Consider the following 25,920-nt stretch of genomic DNA (forward strand, 5'->3'; position numbering starts at 1 on the left):
AAAAATTTTAAATGGTTTACAGTGTGTTAAAAATATATGCAGACTAAAAGTTGAAGTTCTTAAAGTAACAAAAAAAAAGGAAGAGAGTTGTTGTGTGTGGTACACACCTTTCATCCCAACACTTAGTAGGCAGAGGGAGATAGACCTCTGTGACTTCAAGGTGCGGTAGCACATGCCTTTAATCCCAGTGCCTAGAAGGCAGAGACAAACAGATCTCTGTGAGTTCAAGGTGTAGTAGTGTACACCTTTAATCCCGAATGCCTGGGAGGCAGAGACAGGCGGATCTCTGAGAGTTCAAAGACAGCCTGGTCTACAGAGTTACTTCAGGTCAAAGATACAGAGAACCTGTCTCAAAAAGCAAAGAGTTGAAAGTAAAAATAAACAAAATAGAGGTTAAAACAAAGCTTACAAAGATGGAAAATACACAGAGACTTTTGATACTGTATGCTATTATGCTCTCTTTGAATTGTTTAAATGCTGAGGAAGGAGAAACAGATGCTAAAAGATATTTATTTATAAATACTGCTGAACTAATCCAACATAGATATTATGAATTTGGATCTAAGGATATGATACTTTGGAAAGGAGTTTCTTATTTTGTTTTCACAGAGGATGAGACGCTGTTCATTTCTTCTATTCCGATTTGGTATGATAGACCACGCCCTCCTGAAGGGTTGGTGTGAACACCTTCAGAAAATTGCTTCGCTCAACTGCCAACTGAGATGAAACTAGCACACAGGTTATACCATGAAAGACCTAATTAACGACGCCCCCATTCAGCAGGAAGCAGTTTGGAGAGAAATAACTGCGCCCATATTCCCAAATAATGTTTATAAACGTTCTTTCACATTTAAAGGGGGATATGATATAGATATGAATAATTTGCATTAGTATAGATTTTGCTTTATTGATAGAGATTTAAGGTCAATTTTGTTATATGTATAAGTGTTTCTGATTTTGATTAAGGTATTGCGATTGTGTAGTTCATTTAAATATGTACTGTATAATTAAGAAATATAGGTTGTTAATGGATAATCTTCGATAATAGTAAAGTTTGTAGTCATGTTAGTTAAGATTTTCTAGATGTGCGTGGATATATTTTAGATAGACATTCTTCATGTCTTTCAAAGATTACAGAATAGGACATTTAATATTTTAATAACTGAGGACTTTTCATGACAATGAGACACTCTGCTCCTGGCAGCACCAATCTACTTCGAGAGGAAGATGGGCATCAAAGAGGATCCTTATGGAGTTTGATAGCCATTTGGGCAAGAAACTGCTCTTGCCTGGACTACTGCATAAACTGGACACAGAGAACCCGCAGAGAGAGGACTACTGAACTTGCCTAAGGTGAGATGATCTTTCGGGGTTCCTGATTCATTTTGAAAGAGTCTGCGAGACATTCTGCAGGACACAACAGATAATGACTGAACTGACTTTGAATTTTCCTGCTTTATGGAAATGTCTGCTGGATACCATGGACCTGAAGGCTGAAGATGGATGCCCCAACGGTACAAAAGAACTTTGGGTGACTGTCCAGGCAGCGAGATGTCTTTGTCATTTCTAGAACTGAGTTTCTTAGTTCTTGTTTACTTAGGTAATATATCTTTCTGGAGTCTTTGATGGAGTTAAGAATAGTTAGTTATAGTTATAGTTTTCCTTAGTTATGATAAAGATTATTGTAACTTTTACTTGATAACTGTTTTCTTATATGTAATTTTGCTATGTTAAAGCCTTCTTTTTGTTTAAACCGAAAAAGGGGAAATGATGGAGGAAGGTCATTGGCTAATAAAGGCACTGCCCTGGCCCATTTTATTGGTTAGAGGATAGGTGGGAGGAGTAAACAGAACAGGACGCTGGGAGGAAGAGGAAGTGAGCGCAGAGTCTCGACAGCTTTCCTCTCAGGAGCAGACGCCTGGGAGAGACGCCATGTCCCGCTCCCAGCATGAAGCTCCGACCCAGGATGGACTAGGCTAGAATCTTCCCGGTAAGACCGGTTCTCATAGATTATTAGAGATGGGTTGATCGGGATGTGAGAATTAGCCTGTAAGTGCTAGAGCTAAAGGGCCAAGCAGAGTTTAAAAGAATACAGTGTCCGTGTAATTATTTCGGGGCATAAGCCAGACGGGCAGGCGGCTGGGGTGTTGGGGACGCCCCTATTACTTCAAGACCCGGTCCATGGTATGTACTCACTCATTTGTGGACTCTAGCCATAAACCAAGGTCATTAAGTCTATAGTTCACAAGCCCAGAGAAGCCAAATAAAAACGTGAACCCAAAGAAAAACATATATTGATTCTCCTGGAAATTGGAAGCAAACAAGATTGCAGGGCAAAAGTTGTGAGCATGGGGGTGGCGATAGGGGTGGGGTGAAGTTGGGGGAAGGGGAGAGGGGGAGAGGGAAGGGAGAAGGGAAGGACTGGCAAGAGCTTGGGGGAGTGGAAGGGTGGAGATGGAGGAAGGGCAGATATAGGAGCAGGGAAGAAGATACCTACATTAAGGGATCCATGTTAGGATTGGCAAGAGACTTGGCTCTAGAGAGAATCCCAGGTGTCCATGGGGATGTCCCCAGCTAGGTCCTTGGACAGCAGAGGAGAGGGTGCCTGAACTGTCCTTGCCCCACTATCACACTGATGACTATCTTGCATATCACCATAGAATCTTCGTCCAGCGATGGATGGAGATAGAGACAGAGACCCTCATCGGAGCAACGGACTAAGCTTCAAAGGTCCAGTTGAAAGGCAGAAGGAGGGAGAAGACGAGCAAGGAAATCAGGACCACGAGGGGGTTGGTCCACCAACTGAGGCAGTGTGCCTGTTCTAATGGGGACTCTTTAATCTTATAAAAGTTTATCGAATGTGTCAAAAGGCATAGAGCAGCAGTTCTCAATCTGGGTTGCAACCCCTTTGGGGAGTCAGATGACCCTTTCATAGGGGTCACCTAAAGACCACAGGAAAACATAGATATTTAAATTATGCTTCGCAACAATAGCAAAACAGTTATGAAGTAATAATTTTATGGTTGGGGTTACCACAGCATGAGGAACTGAATTAAACGGTTGCAGCATTAGGAAAGCTGAGAACCACTACAGTAGAGGTTTCACAGACATCCAAAATGACTTACATTTTGTCAGATTTATTTTATCGTTCTCTATATGTGTTCATGTATATCTATATGTTTGTCATTATTGTTTGTTAAAACATTTTCGAATATGTTGCTAATATTAGATCTTGTCACCAGGATGTTTCCAGAAGCAATGATATCCTTTTACCTAGAAACAATGTATTTATGATTTAAAAAGGTTTTTACAACCTGAGCCCTCATAAAATTCTCAATATCTTTAAAATCAAATCTTGTATCTTCTTTTGAACACATCACTATAACCAGGACAGTGTTGTGGGCTTTTGATCCTAGGACTCTCTGAGAATGGAAATCTTTCCTCTCCCATATAACAGATGGACAAATTTAGTCCTGTTGCTTTTGTCCCTGCAAGGAGTTCAAGGGGGAAAGGAGGGAAAAAATTTCTGAACTCAAAATGGTTTGATTGATGAATTCAATTTGTGCCTGTGTCACTACATTCTGGTATGATCAGGTTTTTTAAAGAATGATTTCAAATGGACCTAAAGTGGGCTTAGCTCTTTGGTGTGTCTACACAAAACTTAGAAGACAATTCCTTTCTTTTTAAGTGCTGCAATGTGCTCTTTAGGCACTTAAGAGTTACATTCTCTGGACCTAGAAAAGTACTCTCTTTCCTCCCCTGATCTGTACTATCATCCTCCAGGAAAACAGTGACAGTTTTAGTTTTCTACAGCTCTCCCACTTAGAGCTTGACTCCCTGATACAGTATTTCAGTTATTTCCATTCTTATTTGGATATAGAACTTAATTTTTAATGCAATTTTATCGGCTCTTTAGTTTTACTTGAGTTTCTTATTCACCAGAATCATTAGACATCACTATTTACAATGCCCCATGATTTTGCTGTTTGGGAACTTAATAAATTCTATCTCCCCAGAAGCAAAAATATAAAACTTTAAGATAATCATTTAAATAGTAAGATGCAGCTGTTTAGCACTTAATAAAGTGAAATCTTTCATTTTTCTTTGTATAAAAGTATATGAATTGGGTGGCTAAGTGAAGACATTTGTTAAATAGCAGAAGTACAGGAAGTCAGGACCGCGAGGGCTGTGTCCACCCACAGAGACCGTGGGAATGATCTATTGGGAGCTCACCAAGGCCAGCTAGACTGGGACTGAACGAGTATGTGATCAAACTGGACTCTCTGAACGTGGCAGACAATGAGAGCTGACTGAGAAGCCAAGGACAATGGCACTGGGTTTTGATCCTACTGCAAGTACTGGCTTTGTGGGAGCCTAGCCAGTTTGGATGCTCACCTTCCTAGTCCTGGATGGAGGGGGGAGGACCCTGGACTTCCCACAGGGCAGGGAACCCTGACTGCTCTTAGGATTGCAGAGAGAGGGGGAGGGGAAGTAGGAGGAGGGGAAGAGAAATGGGAGGATGTGAGGAGGTGGAAATTTTTAATAAATAAATAAAAAATTCTAATAACCAAAAAAAAGTACAATCTGAAGCACAGAGTAGGGTGTGTGTGTATATTCTTACATTTCACTATATAGCCCAGGCTGCCCTTGAACTTGCAGAAATCCTCCTCCTCTATCTATCACCAATTTGCTTTGGATCAATTCTGTGCGTGTACTATCATGGTCAACTTAAGAGTATTTCAATTCTGAATACAGATGATGAAAGCAACTATCTTTCGGTTGTTCTGTTCTTGAGATTCAGCATTTCACAGTTATGTATGATCTTGGTCATAGACTTTTCAGACATGTTCTTGGTTGGTTTTCAGAGGATTCTGTTATTCATAGTTTTCTTAGATGACCCATCAGAGGATGTATAACTCAAGAAGTACTTCAAATAATAAAATTCAAATAGCTTTGGGAAAATTGGGAATATGTAAGGCTACCATATTTTTATCTAAGAGTCTTAAGTAAACCCAAAGCAGTGGGCACCCTTCTTCCTGCCTTCTGAACATTGCTGTGGTACTTCTTAGTTCCTTTGAATGAGATACTTTCTAAGCAGAAGGTATCCATTATTTTAAATATATTTCCACACAAAACGTCTTAATGCACTCTGCTAAAAACCCAGACAAGTACCACCTAAGACCAAAGGCCCTTCCAGTTCTTATAAGTCATTCTTTCCTCTTACCACAAGTCGTACCTCAATCTAATGAAGAAAAGGAAAATAAAGGAAACAAAAGGAAAAGAATTTCTCAGCTATTCTGCTCTAAGGTGCCACTGTAGACAGGGCTTTTGTGGACACAGTGTTGGTCTGAAAATGTGTGGGTATCATGCTGGTGGTATAATAAAGATGCTGGAGATCTTGATTTTGTTCTGTACCCCATCCCTTAGCCACTTGACATAGAAGAAGCCTTCCTAGTGATCTCTCTGACTTCAGTATCTTCATATGTAAAACATGTGAATACCACCAAGATATGAATGTCAAGGACTTTTTGACCTTTGGAGTACTATTATTAGCAATTAAGAAAACTATACATACAAAAATATTGATAAAGGGCTCTTTGGTGGCACAGAACCATAATCTGAATATTTGAAAAACGGAAGAAGTAGAATCCTGACTTTGAGGCCAGCATGAGCTACTTAGTCAGAGCCTGTCTCAGAAAAGAAAAAAAACAAAAACAAAAAGAAAAGTGAGATGTTTACAAAATGATGAATCTGCTACATAGCAAATGCAAATACTCTGTGCAACTTTCTACTGGGTACCAAAGTCACACTGAAGACAAGCTTATCAACCTAGGTTGTGATATTTCATATTGATTTAATCTTCTCTAAGAACTGTCTCCTCAACATCACCATCCCTGACTTCAAGCTCTAATATAGAGCTACAGTAATGATGGAAGCAGATGCAGAGATCCACAGCTAAGCACTGGACTGAGCTTCCGGAGACCAGTAGAAGATGGGAGGGGCAATAATAAGAGTAAAGTGGTTAAGATCATGATGGGGATACCCGCAGAAACAGTTGACCCGAGCTAGTGAGAGCTTGCTGACTCCAGAGTGACAGCAGGGAACCTGTATAAGACCAAACTAGGCACTCTAAATATGTTTGACAATTGCGTGCCTGGGGCAGTCTATGGGGCCACTGGCAGTTGGACCATGATTTATCCCTAGTGCTTGAACTGAATTTTTGGAGCCCTTTCTTTTTGGAGGGATACCTTGTTTAGCCTAGATACAGCAGGAAGGGCCTTTGTTCCTGCCTCAAAAGGATGTGTCAGGCTTTGTTGACTCACCATGGGAAGCTTTACCCTCTCTGAGGAGTGGATTGACAAGGAAAAAGCATGTAAAACTCTCCAAGTCATGGTGCTGCCTAGGAAGAGGTGAGAAAACAGGGTCAAGGGATTTGGCAACTAAGCAGTCTCTCACTTTGATAAAGAATAAAGAAAAGGCAACATAGCTGTATTAATGGAGGTGCTTAATCTGAGTAAATTTTCTGGGTACCCACAATGTTCAATTAATATGAAAGAAAATAGTTGGGCACCAGAGTGGTGCAGTTAACAGTTCCAAGTTACCTCCTTGCTCTACTGATGCCTACCAAAGCCAATAGTCCTAGTTTTCTGACACAGTATACTTTTTCTGCAACTCAATGAAAGTAACTCTGGTAATTTTTTAATATTGTGTGTGTGTGTGTGTGTGTGTGTGTGTGTGTGTGTGTGTGTGTGTGTGTGTGTGTTGTGGTGGGGGTCTGTACATGAGTGCAGTACCCACAGATGCTAGAAAATGGTGTCATATCTTCTGGAGCTGGAGTCATAGGAAATTGAAAAATGCCTATTTTGTGTCCTGGGAATGAAACTTGAGTCCCTTGGAACTTCTGAGCCATCTCTCTAAACCCTAACTAACTCTGGTAGTTTTAAGAATAAATACTTTTTGACACTCCATTGCAGATGTCTATGTCACTCTCCTTCAGATATTGTGATCTTGCAAGCTTGTAACTGAACTGTTAGAATCCATCAGGAGTGATTCTATGTGGCTTTCAAGGATATATCCAAAAGAATGCTAAAGCTTCCACTCTGTATGCTGGAACTTTACCTCTTAGTGTTCTGAGCCATCATGTAAGATGTGAAAGTATTATGAGATAGCTTGTTCTGAGAAGGCCCAAGTCATATGACATGGTCATGGATAGATGTTCCAATTATCATTTCCAGTTCATTTCCACTTCTAAGTTTTTTTCGGACTATATATCAAACATGTAATTTTAGAACCTTTCAAAATATATGTAATTCTAATTCTTAGCCACGCCCAGCCATAAGAATGTACCACTGAGATGGCAGACTTTGTGCTCCCACAAGATAAGATACTTCTGATGCCTCCTGCCTGAGTTACCAATCCACACAATCATTAACATAATAAAATATCTATTTTTTAGGTTTGACTAATACATTTCACAGCAATAGATAACTAGAATGCTAACCAACAAATGTGATTTATTCATTTTACCTTTGTAAGACTTTGCACATTCAAAAATTTTTAAATCAAATCTTTTTTCTGCAAGTTTCTCCCAATCTTATACTTAGGAGGTAGGAATTCTATTATCTGCCATGGACCATATTCCCCCAAATGAAAACACATCATAAGAGTCAATGACTATGTAGCTATGTCAACCAGCTAATATCACAAGCAACACAGTACAAGGCAAAGACAAATTTCCTTTCAGAAGGGCAACTGACCTAGATTTAGGTACTATGGAATTGTATTCATAAGCACAGTGAAACACCCAAAATTTAGATTCAGACTTCTTCTCTTTTAGTTACATGCCTTTAAGTAAACTATTTAACTCCTTTGTGCCTCTGTTTTCTCATCTGTAAAATGAGAGCATCAATATTACCTTCTTAGTGGGAATTTATGGGGATTAAATGAGACACACATAAAGTACACATACTAAAGTCTTAATAAATGTCACCCTTCACCATTACAAAATGTTTGAGAGGGTGATCATGAGGTTAGACACAGGCCACTCAGGCAAATATTGACTAGTTTGGGATTATGGCTTGATAAAGGGCTTCACGCTGACATCTAAGTAAAATCCCAAGTCACTCATCTCTTCAGTCACCTTGGGCTCTCACTTTTCATGTAGCTATGGGTGTGATAGAAACACTTGAATTCTAGAAGCAGAAAGATGAATGAATCTTAATCTTGACACTTAGGCATATGAACCTTGGCTAATTAGCTAGTTTTCTAGTTTCTTCATATCCACACTAAGAAGCAAATACCTACATTTATGGAGTGTTATGAGAATGAAAAGAGATAATCTACTGTAGTAGCACTTGATAATAGCTCCTTTCAAGATGGGACAGAAGAGAGAAGGTTAAGGAAGATGCTTTAACTATGTTTTTATAATGCTTGTTTATAAACAAGATATTCTTGAGTTATTAGGGATCAAGTCTAGGACCTTATGCATGATAAGTTAGTACTCTACCGATGAGCTACATTCCTAGCCTTGTATATGCAATTTGCCACAGATAGACTACCTCTGTTTCCTTGATTTTTTTTTTTTTGGTTCTAGATATGAACTCCATAGCCTTGTATGTGTTATACACATGCTCTACCACTGAGCTAGATCCCAGGCCCACTGGTGGGATTTATTATGTCCCAAGTGTACAGTGTTGTTGTGTTGGCCTTTGGTATGTTGGGACCCATGAATATATGTGAATATATGTTTACTTTCTCAGGGAGAACAGTATCTAGACATTCAAGCTTTCAGGCTTGACTTGACATAAAAAAAACTTTAGTGCATTTCTTTCTTTTTTTTTTTTTTTTTTTTTTTTTTTTTTGGATTTTTCGAGACAGGGTTTCTCCGTAGCTTTTGGTTCCTGTCCTGGAACTAGCTCTTGTAGACCAGGCTGGCCTCGAACTCACAGAGATCCGCCTGCCTCTGCCTCCCGAGTGCTGGGATTAAAGGCGTGCGCCACCAACGCCCAGCTAGTGCATTTCTTATAGACATAATGTTGAGTGAGGAAAAATAGCACAAAAGAATATACACTGTGGTTCAATTTATAGGACATTTGAGAAAACGCAAAACACTATGGCAACTCAGGCAGAATTGTGATTTCCTTTGTTGGGTGCTGCCTGGGGAAGGAAATGAGGAAGGCATTGGGAGTACTAGAAATTACCTAAATCTTGACCTGGGTATGGATGTATTTGAAAACTGGAGCACACTATACTCACACACTCTCCTGCATGAGTGCTAAATCTCATTAAAAATGTCCCAGAAAGGTGCCTCAATTACTCCCTTGCTTTAATTTGAAGAAAGGGAAGATGAGAGCAATACAGAGGCTTTTACATGTGTCTACTCATAGACCAAAGCCTTCATTTTGGTAATTACTTTTAATTTAGTAGAAAAGGGTTGATGTGGCAACAGCACTGTGATTTAGCTCCCTGCTTTCCCACAGCACTCTGTGAAATGAAGGCACAGTAGGGAGAATATATATAATTCTTTTCTTCATCTCTAAAGGGTTTATAAATTGGAATACCAAACTCAGTGCCGGCCATTTCCTGGGGAATTAATAGCCAGCTGAGGTTAACGGTCCTTGGTGTGACTTTAGACCATCAAATCTTCTTGCTTCTCATTAATTCACAGAAAAGCTCTGTGCCTTGATGGTTATTGTTTAAATACATTAAAATAAAGTTGAGGGGATGACTTAATGTTTAGAGGTGATAATGTAAAACACAAGGAAGCATTCCCAATAGACACATTCATTGCTGCACATTTTTATTTAACTCATTTCTTCCATGTTTGTGAGCAGTATGATGCGATGGTGCACATAGACATTCTTGCAGATGTTGCAGCTGTGTGGTTAGTGTGTGTTTAATGCTCAAAACTCAGCACAGAAAACCTATGCAGAAGCATAACTAAAAGCCTTTATAATTGGTTCATTCTATCAGTGAACATATTTTATTTGAGTCCAAGAGAAATGACTTAGACACAAGAGAAAAATAAGTTTACGAAAATAGGGATTCAGTAAATTAGCTGCTCTTTATGAATTTGGCACAAAGACATTTACAAAAGCAAGAATTGTATTTAAAGAGGCCCATGAGAAGCCTTTAAAATGCGGAGGAGTCCTTTAAAGCAGCATTTTTTTTCATTTGTCTCTTTGGAGGGTAGAAAGAACCTTTGCTAAGAGTCCTCTGTTTATTGCTCCCTAATGGAGGCAAACTGTCTTCAGGCAGTTCCAAGCAATTCTTGAAACAGAAAAGCACACGCACTTCTAATTTTTAAAATACCTCTTCACTTAATTCAATAAAATGAACATTTGTTACAAGTGACTTCTATGTAAAACTGAGAAGGGAAGAGGTAGTAGACCATGAATTCCTTGTCATCTGAGGTTCATAAATAAGTGCAAAAGAGAGAGAGAGAGAGAGAGAGAGAGAGAGAGAGAGAGAGAGAGAGAGAGAGAGAGAGAGAGAGAGAGAGAAAGGACAGATAGATCCCAGCTGCAGTGTAGACTGTTCATCCCTCCAACAAAGGCAAATTGCACTTAGGACTACTTCAAATTTACTCTTAATTTCCTATACCTCAGATAATTCTTGGCATAATAGCAATGTACTCAATAATTAAAGAAAAAATGTTAGGGTCTCAATATGTACCCACGGCTGGCTTGGAACTCATATGTTCAGAAAACGTATGGAGGACCAAGGACTCAGAGTTCACTGCTAGAGGAAAGGCCCTGGATTCCATTTCTACCAATAGCACAGCAAAAAAAGAGAAAAAGAAACTGTTGTAAGAGCACGGCCCCTTTGTTCCATCCTGCCAGGCTAGCTTACTCCCGAAATAATCACACAGAAATTGTATTAATTAAATTACTGCCTGGCTCATTATCTCTAGCCTCTTATTGGCTAACTCTCACATCTTGATTTAACCCATTTCTAATGATCTGTATTGTCACTTGACTGTGGCTTACCAGCATGAGTCTAACCAGCATCCGTCTCTGGCAGGAGAACCATGGCATCTGCCACTCTGCCCTTCTTCCCAGAATTCTGTTCTGTCTTTCCTGCCTACCTGAGTTCCACCCTATCAATTAGGCTAAGGAAGTTTCTTTAATAACCAACAAAAGCAACACAAATACAGAAGGACCTCCTCCACCAAGAAACAATGGAAAAGTCATTGTGAGCATAAGAGTTATTCATTGGTCAACCAAATGATAGTACTCAAAGCATTTGAACTCTTTATTCCTCCTACCAATCAGGGCCCTCCCCATCCCATTAATGGATATTACTAGACTTTCAGGGCCCATAAAGGACACTTCCTTGGAAACTATTCTGAGAATGATATGAACCTCTCAAACTAATTCTTTGAATGTATGCAGTTAAGGCAGTGGTTCTCAACCTTCCTAAAACTGATACCCTTTAATATACTTCCTCATGTTGTTGTGATCACCAACCAAAAAGTTATTTTTGTTGCTACTTCATAACTATCATTATACCACTCAATCATAATGCAAATACTTTTGGAGATAGAGGGTTGGGACTTCAGGGGTTGTTATCTAAAGGTTGAGAACTGCTGGCTTAGGGGATAAGGAAGTTGTCAAAAGGTCAAATTCATCAGCCCTCTCTGAGAATTAAGATCAGAAGATCTCAGGGCAGAGTTGGACATTTCATATGAACTGACTTCCCTGGTCAGTTTTTATTGTGCTGCAGTTTGAATTCCCTGAATGTGAGTCTTTCAAATTAAAAAATACCTTTTTTTGCCTCAGGTAAATTGAAAAGGTTTTAAAGTCATAAAGAAACCATCGCTGCTACCTACAAAACAGTTTGTCTTGAGAGAAACTAAATTTTTAACATTCAAACTGCCCATAAATACTTTATAACTTATTTTATCAATTGAGAATATTGTTTTAATTATTGCAATTTAGGACCACTTCAAATTCACTCTTAATTTTGTAAGGCTCAGATAATTCTTGGCATAATAGTGATGTGCTCAACAAATTAAAGAAAAGTATTAGGGTCTCAATACGTTCCAAGGCTGGCTTGGAACTCATTATGTAGCTGAGGCTGCCTGCCAAATCCTGAGATTACAGGTGTGTTTTCTAATAAATATTTGATCAGCAGAAGAATGAATGAATTAATACAAGTAAATTCATATTTCAGTGACCAGTACTCCTCTTTCAAAATATTATCATGATCAAAGTAGCATGGAAAGGAGACAATAAACTGGAAATGATCTAAACTCCACAAGACTGGTAAGTATTAGGGAATGTATATATGACCCAAATCTGTTGACGGAGAGAGAGCCTGCTTTTCGTCCTGGCCGCCCAGCTAGCTTAACCCTCAAAATAATCACACAGAAATTGTATTAATTAAATCACTGCTTGGCTCATTATCTCTAGCCTCTTATTGGCTAACTCTCACATCTTGATTAACCCATTTCTATTAAATCTGTATATCACCATGTGACTGTGGCTTACCAGTAAGATTCTAACTTACGTCTGTCTCAGGCAAAAGATTCATGGTGTCTCCCTGTCTGTCTTTCTTCCCAGCATTTATCTTTGTTTACTCTGCCTACCTTAAGTGCTGCCCTATTAAAAGGTCAAGGCAGTTTCTTTATTCAACCAATGAAAGCAACACATAGACAGAAGAACTTCCTATACCACAAATCTCTGGTTTAGATGACACTCTTGGTAGTGGTTTCTTTATATATAATATCTAAAATGCATGAAATTAACTTGCAACATCTGTATCAGTAACATTAAGGAAAGTTAATTGTGACAACAAAGAAAGATGCCACTGGGATTTGTATTAATGTGAAATTTAAATGTTTACATAACAATTGAAAAATAAATTCACATTACAGATTAAATATCCCTCATCTGAAGTTTGAGGCAAGATACAGTTTGGATTTTAGAATTTTTAAATTTTGGATTATTTGCATATACAGTCAAATATTTTATGGATGAATCAAATTCCAGATATGAGATTAACATGCATCACATGTACCTTGTACACATAACCTAAAGGCAATTTTATATAGAGTTTTAAAAACATTTTTGTATAAAGAAGTTTACCATGTATTTTCTTCCACTTGTAGCATCTGATTGATGCTAAAACATTAACTTAAGATCATTTTAGACTTCAGATTTAGTAACTAAGGATATTCTCTCTCTCTTTTCTTTCTATATCTTTTTCTTTCTATTTCTTTTTCTTATTTTTCCCTATAAACTGTGGATGGTAGTTATACTTTTCCTGCCTCCAAGGGTTGAGGACCACATAATATAAATTAAATTTCTAAGTGATATGGCATTATATAAATACTAATGTTTGTTATCACTTTGGTTTTCTATTGGTGAATATGTTTACAGCAACCACGTAACCTATGGATCTTTCTTTTCATAGCACACTCCAAGATGCCCATGACCTTCACTTCAGACTCTCTCTAGGATAAAATAAGATGATTTTTAACAGCAGCCAAAGACAAACATAACGAGACAGCAATACTAAGAGGAAAAGACTTTTTAAAACATCTTTTCTTAAATAATATACACATTTCATTTTCTCAGCTAATCAGCAGTTATTCTCCAACTCATCCCATACTGGGCTCATAGCCTGCATAGGTCTCACCAGAAAGAATAGTGCTGTTCAGCTGCTGTGCTCTGTTCTCCTCCATTTCCCGATGGGTTTTTTTTTCATTTTTTTTCAGCTAGCCCAGTTATTTTCATCATGCTCCCTTTTATCTTAAGTTCACATAACCTCTACAACATGAATCTAGGGCAAAAGAGAAGAGATTAGATCTAACACTATCAATTCATTGATGTGAGCTCTGTTGGTTTTGATTTTAGAAGGTCAAGGCCCTATGGGCCAAATTTGTTCAAAGAACACATACACACAATAATGATATAGGGCTTCCTGCCTTCAAAAATCCAACCACTACTGTTTAAATACAGGTATCAGTGAAAAAATGTAACATGGCCTTTAAAAAGTAAGTCTCTGCATAGATTAGAGCAATTCTATAATTCTGTTTTAAATAAATGATGACCTTTTAAAACATATAATAATCATTAATAATAAAAATAATATTGTTGATACTTCAGCTAAATGGTTCCTGTTTCATTTTCAATGTGTCATTAGCTTACCATTACTGAAAATTTAACCATGTTTTTAAAAAACTACAAATGAAAATATTATATTAGTAATTTACTATAGAGCAATGCACTTCCATTACACTTATTTAATAGTGCATTAATATTGTGAAAATTCCTTTGAATGCAAAATTATCACCTAGTTGGGCTGATCCCATGTGATCTTATTGAACTTTGTGTCGGTTATCTATTTGCCAACTTTTATTCAAGTTTCTTTTGTGTCCTTCAGGTAATTCTTTGAATTAGTGGTTCTCTTGATAAATGAGAAAAAAGTAGATCACAAGCAACTTATACCAGAAGTTGGTCACCTGGAAAGGCTTCAGGCATCAACAGCTCTACAAAGATTTCCACATCTGTGTTCAACTGTGGACAGGGTACCTTGCTTTCATTAAAGTCTAAATAAAAGTTTAGGAAAAAATTAGAGATTTTCAAATTCTGCAAGATGAAGCTAGTTCAAGGACAGTGAGAAAACGGGCAAACTAAGGCTTGTAAAAGAGGTACAAGAGAAACACAGGAGAGAAGAAAGGATAGGACAAGAGATGAAAGGGAAAGAAAAGAAGGAAAAACAAGAAGCTGGAACAAAGGAAAATAGAAGTCAGTTCAAATGGAAATAGGAGAAAGAAAACAAGGCCCCAAAAGCTTACATAACATTTTTTCCTGGAGCTCAGGACACCAGCAAGTATCCCCTCCCCTCTGGTAGTGTCCCCCAGCAGAACTAGCATCTGTCCCACACAGCTTGTCTTCTTCCCTTCTTAGCTCTTCCAGGAACAGTTGTCATGCAGAATTTGAAAGTGCTTGGTGATCTTGTCTGCTTCCAATTTCCAGGAGGATCTATATATGTTTTTCTTTGGGTTCACCTTATTATTTAGCTTCTATAGGATCATGAACTATAGGCTCAATGTCCTTTGTTTATGGCTAGAATCCACTTATGAGTGAGTACACGCCATGTTCATCTTTTTGGGTCTGGGTTATCTCACTCAGGATAGTGTTTTCTACTTCCATCCATTTGTATCCAAAATTCAAGATGTCATTGTTTTTACCGCTGAGTAGTTCTCTAATGTGTAGATATTCCACACTTTCTTTATCCATTCTTCCATTGAGGGGTATCTACGTTGTTTCCAGGTTCTGGCTATTACAAATAGTGCTGCTATGAACATAGTTGAACAAATGCTTTTGTAGTATGATTGGGCATCTCTTAGGTATATTACCAAGAGTGGCATTGCTGGGTCCTGAGGTAGGCTGACTCCCAATTTTCTAAGTAACTGCCACACTGATTTCCAAAGTGGTTGCACAAGTTTGCATTCCAACCAGCAATGGATGAGTGTTCCACTTATTCCACATCCTCTCCAACATAGGCTATCATTGGTGTTTTTGATTTTAGCCATTCTGACAGGTGTAAGATGGTATCTCAAAGTTGTATTGATTTGCATTTCCCTGATGGCTAAGGAAGGGGTGGGGATGGGGGGAGGGGAGAGAGGGAGAGAAAGGGAGGAAGGGGAGGGTTGGGAAGAGCTTGAGGGAGGGGGATGGTTGAGATGGAGAAAGGACTAATATCTGAGCAGAGAAGGAGATATCTTAATTGAGAGAGCCATTTTGGGGTTGGCAAGAGGCTTGGCTCTGGAGGGGTTCCCAGGAGTCCATGGGGATGACCCCAGCTAGAAACCTGGGCAGTGGAGGAGAGGGAACCTGAACTGGCCTTGTCCCGTAGTCAGACTGATGACTATCTTAAATATCACCATAGAACCTTCATCCGGCAGTGGATAGAGATAGAGTCAGAGACCCACATTGGAGCACTGGACTGAGCTCCCAAGGTCCAGTTGAAGAGCAGAAGGAGAGAGAATATGAGCAAGGAAGTTAGGACCAAGAAGGGTTGGTCCACCCACTGAGACAGTGTGCCTGACCTAATGGGAATTCACCAACTCCAGCTGGACTGGGACTGAACAAGCCTGGAATCAAACTGGACCCTCTGAATGTGGCTGACAATGGGACAGACTGAGGGGCCAATGATAATGGCACTGGGATTTGTGTCTACTGCATGTACTATCTTTTTGGGGTCCTATTCTCTTTGGATGCATACCTTCCTAAGCCTGGATGTAGGGGGGAGGAAGGGCCTTGAACTTCCCACAGGGCAGGGTATCTTGCCCTCTCTTAGGACTGGAGGGGGTTGGGGGAGAGTGTGGGGGGAGTGGGAGGGAAGTGGGAAGAGGGGAGGAAGTGAAAATTTTGATTGGCATTATTTATAAAGTAATAAAAAAGAAATTAAAAAAAGAATTTGAAAATGCTCTTAACCTTTGAGCTATTTCTCCAGTTCCTACGCATGTTTATTATTAATATACAGAAGCTAACTACATTTTGAATAGATACTTCCTGTCTTTAAAAAATTCTTCTCATGCTTCTGATGAGCCTAAAAAGCCATTTGTCCCTATCACAGATTTAAAACCTTTTCTGGACACCAGAAGAGACAGAAAAAGAAATGAGGACCCTTTAATAAAATTCTGGACACTTGTTTTATGATTGTTCAAAATGTCAATCTATATACACGCATCACAATCTCTCATCTATTTTGACATAGTTCTGAATTGATATGAAGGTAGGATACATGTGTATATATGCAAGTATGCACATTGGGATGCATGTAGGTAGGTATTTAGACAAGGACTCCTGTGCTTCCACTTCTTGGAACCTGGAATTACTGGCATGTACCTTCATCCCAATTTATGCTGTGTTGAGACTGAATTCAGGGTTGTCTGAATGCTGGGGAAGCATTCTACCAACTGAGCTACATCCCCAGCCCTATGCTGTAGACATTTTAGCTGGCTGGATGGTGAAAGTGGGGTGCCTTTTAAGAATGTCTCCTGAAACTTGAGATCACTCACTCTGCTTACTATCATGATAATCTTACTGTGATACTTTATGTGTCAAATTGATTAGGATGGAATGTCTATCTCCTTGGTCAAGCATTATTCTGGGTGCATCTGTGAGGGCATTTTGAAGAAGATTATTTCTTAAATCAGAAGAATGAGTAAAGCAGACGGCCCTCTCCCTTGTGCACGGGTAGCATCTAAACAACTGAATATTTGAATTATACCATTAACATTGTCTTTCCTGGTTCTCACACATTTAGACTCAAACTGCAATTTTATCATTGGCTTCTTTGATCTCCACTTTGCTCACTGCATAATGTGAAACTTCTTAGCTCCCATAATCGTGTGATAATGCCTTATAATATCTATCTATCTATCTATCTATCTATCTATCTATCTATCTATCTATCTACTCTATTTATATTTATTCCCCGTTACCTCTGCTTTCCTGTATAACCATGATGAACATACTTTGTGGAGTTTTGCAGTGCCTTAAGATACAGTTAGTAATAAGATTGTTAAGGAAATGTTTCTCAATGCATATCTTGTGACAGGTGATCATAAGAGGCATTGACTTAGCTTAGTCCCAGTCACAGCAGTAAAGCATGAACCAGGCTGGTCCCATACCAATGGGTCTCATAATTTTCAAGTCACTGCCGTGCTGTGGGTGTTTGAAGGCCTTCAGTTCTTGTATATTCCCAAAAGTCCCATAACCTATTTGGCTTTCTACATGTTTAGAGCTCAAACTTCAGAAACAAATTCAGAATCAAGGACAGATTTTGAACTCTACAATTACATGCTTGGAGGAGGCCACACTAATGATGGAGAACAAAATACTTCAACCTAAGCACTTCAGAAAAAATAACAGCCCCCAAACAAAGAAGAATGTGGTGAAGAGCTAATCTAGGCTTGTATACCTTTTCTTGGGGAGTCTATTTCTATTTACTGTAGACAAAGAGAGCAATAACACAGTAAAGAGAATATTCCATCCATTCTAGGTAAACAATAATTATATCTGTGTCCAGCCTGATGAATCGGTAGGTTTACTGAGATCACTTACAGGAAAATGAGTGAGTCATGCAGCAGCATCACTGAAAAGTCAACCCTTGCATAGGTGATGGCTCATAAAAACTGTAGCATATCTTTCAGGGTGCTATACTGAATTCTCTCTTCTCTCCAAGCATTTCCTTACGAGTTATATAAACTTAGCCATTCTCTGCTCCTCTTGGGAGGGAGTATTTCAGTTCAAAGGAAACAGGCACTCAATACCTAGTCAATAGATCAGGATTCCAAACAGGAAATAATGCATAGAGAGAAGACAGCACCCTATACTCTTGGTTTGTAATCTTTTGGACCCAGTTGTTCATGTTTCTGTTGGGTCCAGAAAGATTCTCATGGTACTTGGGTGTTAATGAACACCTCAAGTTCATTAGCAATCAATCAGTTCTTCATTGTGGATATTCTACATCATGATTAAGTCTCATTCTTACACCAGTGAACTTCCACATGATTTAAGTAAACTCTTTATTTTCAGAAGTCAGGATTCATAGTTCCTAGTCATTTATTTTAAAGTTAAAAGCATTTATTTTTTCTTCCTTCACTTTTGCTCATTTCTGAGGTTAAAAAGGCAAGCATAAACTTTGTATGATGAATTTTCCATTCATTCTCCTCCTCTCGTTGAATATGCCAATCAAGCTGTCATCTTGCTTTCTCTGCAGATTCGTAACACTTCACCTTAGGTCTCATTAATTGATTTACCTTTCTTTGCACATGAAGAAATCCTGGGAGTTATAATTCAGAACTTCTTCAACTATCTTTTGGAGTTTTAGCTCCTACTGCTTATTCTTTATTTTCTATTTTTCATAAAAATAAAATTCCTTTTGCTTTTAACCACCTTTCATTGACCCCCATCTTCCAAAATGAAGTTTGATTTATACTTGTGATTTATAGATGGGTCTACTTTCACAAATTTCTAAAGGCAGTCAAGCTTTATTCATTTATTTGGACTCTACTTGAATTTTGTGAAACATATGATTTGCCTGAATGCTGGGATTAATGACATGTGCCACTGCGCCCTGTGAGAACTATTCTTAAACCTAATCAAACAGAATACAAATCTTACTTTGAAAATATTCATGAATAGATGACCTAGTGGCACTTAATGAGATCAATTTAAGTTAATGTAGCTACTTGATTACTGGGGAAAAAAACTATGCTTCTAAAACATTGAAGTTTAAGTTGACATTAGGACATAGTGTTAGAGTCAGATCGTCTTCTTTGAAATAATGGCTCCAGAATTAGAACTTTCTTTGTGATCCTCTGCTGTGGGATAATGCTCTTGTACATTCTGAAGATTTGTCTCTTGTATTAGTTTAATAAAATGCTGATTGGCCAGTAGTCAGGCAGGAAGTATAGGCAGGGTGACCAAACTAAGAGGATTCTGGAAAGAGGAAAGGCAAAGAGTCAGTCACTAGCCAGATGCAGAGGAAACAAGATGAGAATACCTCACTGAGAAAAGGTACCAAGCCACATGGCTAAACATAGACAAGAAGCATGGGTTAATTTTAGTTGTAAGAGCTAGTTAATAAGAAGTCTAAGCTAATAGATCAAACGGTTCGTAATTAATATAAGCCACTGTGTGTTTCTTTGGGACTGAATAGCTGTGGGCTATATAGTGAGACCTAGTCTTGAAAACAACAACAAAAACTTGTTTATGTATGTATTTATTTGTGTGTATGTGTGTGCTTGTGCGTATGTGTATGTGTGTGTGGTTGAGTACAGGTATGCATGTACTATAGTGAGTATGTGTTACATTCATTTACACTGTGGAACATTTGTTTAATGATGCAAAGATGTGTTGCATTCTTTTATGTTGCGTTTGTTTAACTCTATGAAGTTGTGTTACTTTGCCTGTCTAAAACACCTGATTTGGTCTAATAAAGAGCTGAATGGCCAGTAGCTAGGTAGGAGAGGGATAGGCAGGGCTGCCAGGCAGAGAAAATAAAAAGGAAGAAAAATCTAGACTCGGGAGAAGAAGAGGGAGGGACAAGAAAAGGGAGGAGAGGAGGACTCCAGGGGCCACCCACCCAGCCAAACAATTAGTAATGGAGTAAGAAGTAAAGAAAGACATATAGAACATAGAAAGATAAAAACCCAGAGGCAAAAGGTAGATGGGATCGTTGAAGAAAAGCTGGCTAGAGGCTGGGCAGTAGTGGTGCAGGCCTTTAATCCCAGTACCAGGGAAGCAGAGACAGGTGGATCTCCGAGTTGGCAGCCAGCCTGGTCTATAGAGCAAGTTTCAGGACAGGCTCCAAAGCTACAGAGAAACCCTGTCTTGATAAACCAGAGAGAGAGAGAGAGAGAGAGAGAGAGAGAGAGAGAGAGAGAGAGAGAGAGAGAAGAAGAAGAAGAAGAAGAAGAAGAAGAAGAAGAAGAAGAAGAAGAAGAAGAAGGAGGAGGAGGAGGAGGAGGAGGAGGAGGAGGAGGAGGAGGAGGAGGAGGAGGAGGAGGAGGAGGAGGAGGAAGAGGAGGAGAAGGAGGAGGAGGAAGAGGAGGAGAAGGAGGAGAAGGAGGAGAAGGAAGCTAAGGCTGGACATTCATAAGAAAGAATAAGTCTTTGCGTATTTATTTGGGAACTGGGCAGCAGTTTCTTCTGCCACACTGCATAATCTAAGCTAGCTGAACTTTGGAGATTCCAGATGATTCTCCTGCTTTGCTTTCCATCTCATCATGTGAATAGTGTGATCAAAAACATGCATAACCACATCCAGCTGTTTGCACTGGTTTCTGGGTGGAACTCAGATTGTTTGTTTTATACAGCTATTGCTTCTACCTGCTGAGCCTCCTCCCCAGCCCTCTTGTTCAATTCTTAATGTATCAGGAGTACTACCTAAGAGGATTGGCTATTGTGTCCCTTACATTTCTAACTTGATTCAAATAGAGCATCTTGGAGTTCCAATAGCATACATTTAACAAAATTTAGCCCTCCCAGTGAAGCTGCGGCCAGTTACAAGCAACCGTGCTTGTGGATGCAAGCTCAAGGCTGCAGGACTATGCACTGGAACAGATAATCAGAACTGTTCACAACAGTCAGCATTATAGCCATATTGTGAAGACTACATGTGAAGGGGCTATAGAGATCGTTCAGAGGTTACAAGTACTTGCTGTTCTTGCAGAGGACCAGGATTTGATTCTTAGAACCCACATGGTGGTTCTAACCATCCGTATTCAAGTTATAGAGGATCTGATGCCATCTTCTCATCTCTGTGAGCACCAAGCATGCAGACGGAGCACATACATAGGCAAAACAGTGACATGAACTGAAATAAATAAATATGACAAAACAAGTTTAAAGAGTATACATCAAATCTGTAGTGCAAGTCAGGGCCAGAGTAGGGAACTGGGGAAGCAATGTGAGAGTCAGAGGCTGACCCAAGACAAGTAGATCAAGGCTAGCACCTACCAAGATTTAAAAAAAAAAAAGAGCTTGGAAAGCTGACAACCATGTCCAGAGTATGCTGTGCTGGCTTTAAAACTTTGAGTCTGAAAAATGGTGGAAGTATGTGAAATTTAGATGAAAAGTTTTTTTTGAGCCCAGAAAAAGAATAGCAAAATAATAATTTTGTTTGCCAAAGTCACAAATCTTCAAAACTTGAGAATACCTACAAGGCCTGTGGAAAACCCAGCCTACACTTCATTCAAAATCCAGCTCCAAAGCTTCCCAGAGAAGCTTTCTTCTCCCAGGTACCCCTTCTCTTTTCTGCATTGTTATGATGTCACCCCAGTCTCTTCTGTGCACTTACTGTGATACATGGTTGCAATGACACAATTAACTGTGCTTTTGGTCATTTGGTGGTCACCTTCCTGCTAGGCCTCTCACTTTCACTACATAAAGCAAGGACTTTGATTGTCTTTGCCAGGCCCTGGGTAATAATTTGAGGACTAAAAGACCAATCATTGTTGTTTACACTGTGTAAAATACCATGTGGGCTTAATAAATATTGGCCAAAGATGTGCACGCATAGCCTCTCCTAGCTTATATCCCTAGTGATCCTTTTAGCAATGTTTCCCTGCAACTATCTGTATAGCCGGAATGGGCCCAGCACCTTCTGTTGCCAGGCAGTGCAAAGTACCTTTCTCATCAATGTCTTTAGCGGACAGCTGTTCAGGAAGTCCCCTTGGTTGGTGCGTGTAATGCTGAGCAACTCAAATTCCGGACACTGGCTGAAAACTACCTGTCTTCGGTGGGTAATAGTTCCCACCAGAGACTTGCCCCAGTTGAAGCTTCAATACCTTACCACAAGTCATTCAGAACAGCCTTTGAACATGTCACTTTCCTGCTCTTCAACTATCTAAGGATCTTGATCATAAACCCAAGCCATCTATCTTCCTTTTCTCTTGGGTTTGAGGAGCATTTGTCTGAGCATTTGCTATGTGACAGACTTCTTGGGAGACACAACATTCATGCCTGCTTACTCCAGATAGGGATCCCACAACAGACCAAAATACTAATATTACCAAAGTTCAATGTGGTAAACCATTGAATTTTATTGGGGTCACTTACAGGAGTGTGAATGAAGGGTTACTTGCCGGAGCAGAAATGACTCAAAGACACCTGCACCACCAAAGTCCATGCCAACATGGACTCACAACATCTGGAATCATGGAGCAGCACACTGCACAACCTGCGGGTAGCTCAACAGGTTGGAGGGTGTCCCTTTCAGGTGTCTCAGTTGCTCTTAACTTCTCTCAGGCACTTTGGCTGCTCTCCATTCCTGCTAGGCAGTGGAGCTTGTCTCTGTTTCTTCCAGGCAGCTGGGCTCATCAGAAAAGGACTCTCAACAGTCTTTATTGTTTAAATACTCTTGAGAGAGAAAGAAGCCTAATGAATCTAGTCAGATTTGGGGACTTCCTAAAGCTATATTGAGTTCTTTACTTCCTGTCTTAATGAGTTTTGCTGCAGGATGAAATGTTTCAATTTCAAGAAAACTGCTACACAATAGGTACATCTTGAACATTTCAATTTGTCAAGTTACTTGTGCAGATTAAACTCAAATACCAACCTTCAGAGAATGCTTATTTACTCAGAATTGGTGAGAAAGACTATAGAATCTCTTCACTCTGCTACAGGCTGTTCTTGCCTTGTTGATACATTCAAACATTTCAGATCCTATAGTTTAGTTCGATAATACCTGAAACTGAGATGCTGTTGTAAAGCAAAAGTCACAGTCAACAAGACAAAACGGCAGCCTACAGAATGGGAAAAGATCTTCACCAACTCCACATCAGACAGAGGGCTGATCTCCAAAATATACAAAGAACTCAAGAAATTGGTCACCAAAAGATCACATAATCAAATAAAAAATGGAGTACAGACCTAAACAAAGAACTTTCAACAGAGGAATCTAAAATGGTTGAAAGACACTTAAGGAGATGTTCAACATCCTTAGTCATCAGAGAAATGCAAATCAAAACAACTCTGAGATTCCATCTTACACCTGTAAGAATGGCCAGGATTAAAAACACTGATGACAACTTATGCTAGAGAGGATGTGGGGTAAAGGGAACACTCCTTCATTGCTGATGGGAGTGCAAACTGGTACAGCTCCTTTGGATAGCAGTATGGTGATTTCTCAGAAAATAAGGAAATAACGTACCTCAAGACCCAGCAATACTACTTCTGGGTATGTACCCAAAGGATGCTTTATCATACCACAAGGACATGTGCTCAGCTATGTTCCAAGCAGCATTGTTTGTCATAGCAGAACCTGGAAACAACCTAAATGCCTCTCGACTAAAGAACAGATAAGGAAAATGTGGTACATTGACACAACGGAGTACTACACAGCAGAAAAAAATAACGACATCTTGAAATTTGCAGGCAAATGGATGGACCTAGAAAACATCATAGACCCAGAATAACAAATATCATATGTACTCACAAGTGGCTTTTAGACTTATGTTTATAACAAAGAAAAACCAGCCTATGATTCACAATCCCAGAGAACCTCGACAACAATGAGGACCCTAAGAGAGACATACATGGATCTAAACTACATGGGAAGTAGAAAAAGGCAAGAACTCCTGAGTAAATTAGAACCCCATGGAAGAGGGAGATGTTGCAAGGAGCCGCTTATTTGTCCCTGCTGCCCTCTTCTATGGGGTTGGAGTATTTGGTTTTTTTGGGTTTTTTTATGTCTGGTTTATTGAGTTTTTTTACATATCTTAGAAATTAGCCCTCTATTAGATGCAGAGTTAGTGAAAATCTTTTCCTATTCTGTAGGTTGCATTTTGCATTTTGTCCTATTGATGTTGTCCCTTAACTTACAGAAGCTTTTCTGTTTTATGATTCCTGACCCCTGCATTTACTGATTGTGTATTCTTGTGCCTGCACAATTGGTGTTCTGTTCAAGAGGTTGTTTCTGGGTGAATGAATTCAAGGCTATTGCCTGCTTTATCTTCTATCAGGTTCAGGGAATCTGGTTTCATGTTGAAGTCTTTGATCCACTTGGAATTGAATTTGGCAGATGATAAATATTTGGCTGTTTGTATTCTTCTATATGCAGCTATCCAGTTAAACCACCATCATTTGTTGAAGCTGTATTCCATTACGTCTTTTTGACTTCTTTTTCAATAATCAGATGTCTGTAGGTGTGTGGATTTACATATGGGTCTTTGATTCAATTTCATTGATCAACCTATCTGCTTTTATGCAAATACCATGTGGTTTTTATTACTATAGCTCTGCAGTACAGCTTGCAATCAAAGATGGTGATACTTCCAGCTGTTCTTTTAATGTTCAGAGTTATTTTAACCACCCTGTTTTTTTTTTTTGTTTTCCCATATAAAATTGAATGCTGTTGTTTCAAGGTCTATACAGGATTGTGTTGTAATTTTGAGAATCACCATTAGTTGTCTTATTGCTCCAGCTACAACATCAAGTACTATATTAAATAAATATGGAGGGAGTAGACACCTTGTCTTGTTCCTGATTGTAGTGGAATTGCTTTGAGTTTCTCTCCATTTAATTTGATATTGGCTATAGGCTCTCTATAAATTGTCTTTATTATGTTGAAGTGTGTTCCTTGTATCCCTACTCTCTCCAAGATTTTTTTTTTATGACAGGGTGATGGATTTTGTCTAAGGCCTTTTCATCTTCTAATGAGATAATCATGTGTTTTTTCTTTCAGTTTGTTTATATGGTGGATTGATTACATTGACAGATTTTCATATGTTGAACCATCCATGCATCTCTGAGATGGTTGATGATCTTTAAGGTATGTTCTTGGAATAGGTTTGCAAGTATTTTATTGATTATTTTTACATCCATATTCATGAGGGAAAATGATCTGTAATTCTCTTTCTTTTTTTAAATTTATTTATTTATTAAAGATTTCTGTCTCTTCCTAGCCACCACCTCCCATTTCCCTCCCCCTCGCCCAATTAAGTCCCCCCCCAGCCCGAAAAGCAATCAGGATTCCCTGTCCTGTGGGAAGTCCAAGGAACCCCCACCTCCATCCAGGTCTAGTAAGTTGAGCATCCAAACTGCCTAGGCTCCCACAAAGCCAGTGCTTGCAGTAGGATCAGAAAAACCCATTGCCATTGTTCTTGAGTTCTCAGTAGTCCTCATTGTCCGCTATGTTCAGAGAGTCCGGTTTTATCCCAGGCTATTCCAGACCCAGGCCAGCTGGCCTTGGTGAGTTCCCGATAGAACATCCCCATTGTCTCAGTGTGTGGGTGCACCCCTCGCGGTCCTGAGTTCCTTGCTCGTGCTCTTTCTCCTTCTGCTCCTGATTTGGACCTTGAGATTTATGTCCGGTGCTCCAATGTGGGTCTCTGTCTCTGTCTCCTTTCATCGCCTGCTGAAGGTTAATATTCAGGAGGATGCCTATATGTTT

Source organism: Microtus oregoni, unplaced genomic scaffold (genome assembly GCF_018167655.1).
Source record: "Microtus oregoni isolate MIOR12 unplaced genomic scaffold, Mior012 000073F_000, whole genome shotgun sequence".
Taxonomy (NCBI): domain Eukaryota; kingdom Metazoa; phylum Chordata; class Mammalia; order Rodentia; family Cricetidae; genus Microtus; species Microtus oregoni.